The following is a 4,236-nucleotide window of genomic DNA, read 5'->3' on the forward strand; positions in this document are numbered from 1 at the left end:
TTTTGGACACAGGGTCTCGTTGTGCAGTTTAGGGTGGCCTGAGCTCACTTTGTAGCCCAGGCTGGTCTCTAACTTGCAAAAATCCTCCTGCCTTACCCTTGTTATTTTGCAGCACAGCAAACAAACAGAAGGAGGCACACAGGTGGTGGCATGTTCAGATCAGGAAGTCAAACTTACAAGTTTTCACACAGCACATATTGTCAGCTAGGAATCATAGAAAGGGCAACTGGCTATCTGACATCAGTGAGGGTGCTGTGGAAAGGATATCAGGACACCAGCACTTCCCTTTATCCTTAACCACTTTTTTTTTTTCTTTCATGAGAAAAAATATCTCAGAATCCAAGCATTAGAAAGAACCTTAAAGATCAGAGCTCACCCAACAATCATGTAGTGTAACATTTTTATTTTACAGTTGACAGGGTGTGCACCACCTGTGTCTATGACAAGAGAGTTTTGGCAAAGGGAAGAGGCCCTCCCAGTTCATCCAGGCAGCGCTAGAAAGGAGGGAGGAGTACCTGGCTGGCCTTCTGCAATTGAACCAAAAACATTTGGTAAAACCTACTTAAGGCCAGGTAAGCCTCTTTATGAAAGAAAATGAACTTAATGTGTATAATTATTTTTTTTTTCAAAAGTACTCACTTCACCTGGTTCCACAATGAATTTGAGAGGGCTTATTGAACACCAAGCTCAAGTATTTACTACATGTCTTCTCTCTCTACCAACCTATTTTTGACTTTGCCTTTCTCTCCAAACATATTTGTGGAAACACACATGCATGCATAGCTATGCAATAATGTATTTCACATGTAGTTTATTTATGCAGTGGATGTGTTTAGTTTGTGGCCTCCTTTCTACCAGTACTATATACACATCTATTTTTGCATGTGTTGATGTTCAAAACATTCTGAAAGCAGCACCCAAGCCCCACTCATCTATACATAACGATGCTGCATTGATGTAAATCTCCACTAAGGAGCTGGAAGTTTTACAGCAATGTGAAGTGTAAGTAGTATTTCAACAAGGCAGAAAAGAGGAGGAGAGGAAAGGTATTTTAGGCTGAAGAAGTAACACACACAAAGAAAACAACACAAAATACACAGCTTATGTTGACTAGAATGGGGTGGAGCGGAGAAAATGTATCGTGCAGAAATAAAGCCAGAGAGGCAGTTTACATTAGATCAAAGGCTTTGTCCACAACAACCAAGGATGGTGGCTTCTATGACATGGATAATGGAGTACTGTCATTGGTTCTGCCATTGCCTCCAAGGGCTCATGAAAAGGCTCTGTCCTCAGTGCAGCAGTGTTCAGGCCTAATGGACCATGAGGGCTGAAACTTCATCAAGGGATCAATCCACTGATTGGTTCATAATTTGATGGGCTAGTGGAAGCTGATGTAGTTAGGAGGTTGGACCTAGCTGAGGGGAGAGGGTCTTTGAGGGTCATGCCTTAGGGACTGTGTCTTGTTCCAGGTCCCTGTCTGCTTCTTCTCTGCCTGCTGGTTGTTGTGAGATGAGCAGCTTTCTTTGCCAGGTCTTTCTGCTATATTCCTGCCTTGCCACAGGCTGAAAGGTCTTGGAGCCAGCCAACCATAGTTTGAACCATGAGCTAAAATATCTTTGTTCTTTGAGTTGATTTTCTCAAGTATTTTGTCACGTGACAGAAAGCTAACCAATACAGGCACTAATGATACTTTGAGGGTGAGAGTCAAGTCTGTTTTGAGAAAGTAAGAGAGTGAAGAAATTACTAGGGGAGCAAGAGACTGAAGACAGGAGAGTAGCGAGGAGGCTGTGTCATGGTCTACTTCACACTGATTATCAGGGGTTCAACTAGTCTATTCCTTATAAGAATAGAAGAGAGGGTATGTATTCAGGGCTATTACAGAGGCAGAAATAAGAGGATATAAAGTCTAAGCAGAAAGACTGTAAGGTGTCCAGCCCAAGGAAGAGAGGGGATAACAATACAGTGTGATAAGAACAGAATGAATTTTAAGGAAATTAGAAATACTGAACAATTTGTTTTTGAACTTGTTAAATTTGATAGGCCACTAGGAAATTCTTATAGCCCATTAAGATGGACAGCTAGTAATGATTTACACTTATATGACAATAAATCTGAATATCTATGAAAATAAAAATCTTCTAGATGGACGTATGTCCTAATGTGCCGTTTTAAAAAATGTATTCTTAAAAGTGTTCTTACACATTAACTCAGCAATATCACCTCCCGAAATTATTCACCTCTGTTATACTCTAGATTTGAAACAACCTCCCAAAATCTTATATTTGGAGGTAGGGGCTGGTCAGAAAGGCTGGGCCTGGAGGACAGTCAGAAATAAGCAAAGCTCTACCCATTGCAGGTGAAAGGGTGTAAAACTGTAAATATTTCATCTGAGAAGATAGTCCTTGGGACTTCTGCTTATTTTCAGCTGTTCAGGGAAATGCCTCAGTTCAGCCATATAAGTACCTAGAAGCCACAGCACCCATGGTCCTAGGGGACTTGGCTACTGCTTTAGCTGGAAGCTCACATCTCACATGGTGCTATTTTTCAAGTATACAGAATGTAAGAGTTATGTGGTAACTGAAACTTCCTTCCAGATTTCAGAAGAAGGTCTTGAAAGTCCAGCAAAAATGTCACAGACCCTGCTGCAGCTCCAGGAAGTACATTAAGTTGTGAGAATGCAGCTGCAAGTACATTGGAGATATCAAGAAGTTGGAGATGTCAGCAACATGAAATGTGTGCTGAGGAAAACTGAAGACAATGATAAAAGTCAGCCTCTGACAGAGAGCATGTGAGCAGCAACTGGTGATATTATGTGGGTGGAGCTGTGAACAAGCTTTCCAGTTCACATCTCACGACAACCTGCCCTGCCTGGTAGGCATGAAGTTACAGGAGGTAATGTTTGCTCTGGTGGATTCTGGCTTTGCTCTGGTCTAATTTTTGTCTATTCCCCATGTCCTCCCTTTTAGAATGGGAATTTTTACCCTGTGCCATTGTATGTTGTGTTTAACTTAGTTTTTGATTTACATGGGGGCTCACAGTGAAGAGTTTTCCTTAACTCTCAGAAGAGACTTTGCAGCTGGACTTTTCAGCTATGCTAGAACTATTAAGACTTTGGCAACTCTCAGAGATGGCCTAAATATATTTTGCATAAAGAGATAGGCATGGGCTTTCTGGATGCCAGAAGCAGTTATGGCTTACATCTACAGTACCCACCCCTCAGCCTCACACATTCAGAGAAAGAGTCTAGTCAGAAGAGGTAGACCATTTGAGCTGTAGCTTGGAATGGGGTACTCTGGTCCCCAATTCCTCCCCTTCTTTCTCTGCTTTCCGCCCACCATGATGTGAACACCATTTTTTTTCTGGTCTCTGTACCGTGTGGCTACTGCATTGAGGTTGGTGGACAATAGACTGAACTCACTGAAACTGTGAGCTAAAAGAAACCTCTCCTCCAGTTTGTGGCTCTTATGCAAATATGAGGGGGGTTTTAAAATTTATCTTTCTAAAATTTTCTAATTTATTACTTTACTCACCAGAAAAAAAAATGAAAAACTCTTTTAGATGCCCCAAATATCTCTCAATGGATTCTATAGTTATTAAATAAAAGTGACTATAGTTGTGATATTTAAAAAACACAAACATAGACCGTCAAAATACATATTTGATAAGAGCTTTACAATAGTTGTGATAAGAATGGAAAGGTGACGGGTAAATTTACCCGGATTCCTGAAATATGTAACATTACATGTTCTTGCTGGTTTGAACTTCCAGTAATACACAGACGACTGTTTCATCCGGGGATGGGACTGTCTCATGTCACCAAATGGGACAGTCACTACAAGTACTATGGGTGGTTTAGAGCTGCCTGGTGAGGAGACACAGGAATTATGACCTCATTGTGAACATGTTAAAAAGAAATATTTAAAGTTGATGGGAATTCTAACACTACAGCATGCATTAGATTACAATGAACTTTTTCTTCCAATAATTTAATTGAGAAACAAATAGCAATGAGACAGTTTCAAATCTGATTAGTAGGACAGTTTCAATAATTAATATATTGCATAATGTTGTCTTACATGCCAGTTACTGCTAAGATGTCTCTCGGGTAGGTGGATGTTCAAGAAGAAGGGGGTGGTGAATGTAAGCAAGAGACAGGAAAAGGAATATTGTGGGACTGTCCTGCTTCAAGGTTGTATATGGTGAGATTTTTGGACTTATGTGCAAACATGAGAAGCA

The 4,236-nt window shown here is 40.7% G+C and overlaps 1 protein-coding gene across 1 annotated transcript in view; it reads right to left on the bottom strand.

The window, feature by feature from the left end:
- Nucleotides 1-4,236, bottom strand: part of Ift57 (intraflagellar transport 57) — a 72,582-nt gene that overhangs the window by 7,022 nt on the left and 61,324 nt on the right. The gene's annotated exons all lie outside the window — the stretch shown is intronic.

Source organism: Octodon degus, unplaced genomic scaffold, assembly GCF_000260255.1.
Source record: "Octodon degus isolate 3935 unplaced genomic scaffold, OctDeg1.0 scaffold00187, whole genome shotgun sequence".
In the NCBI taxonomy this organism is placed as follows: domain Eukaryota; kingdom Metazoa; phylum Chordata; class Mammalia; order Rodentia; family Octodontidae; genus Octodon; species Octodon degus.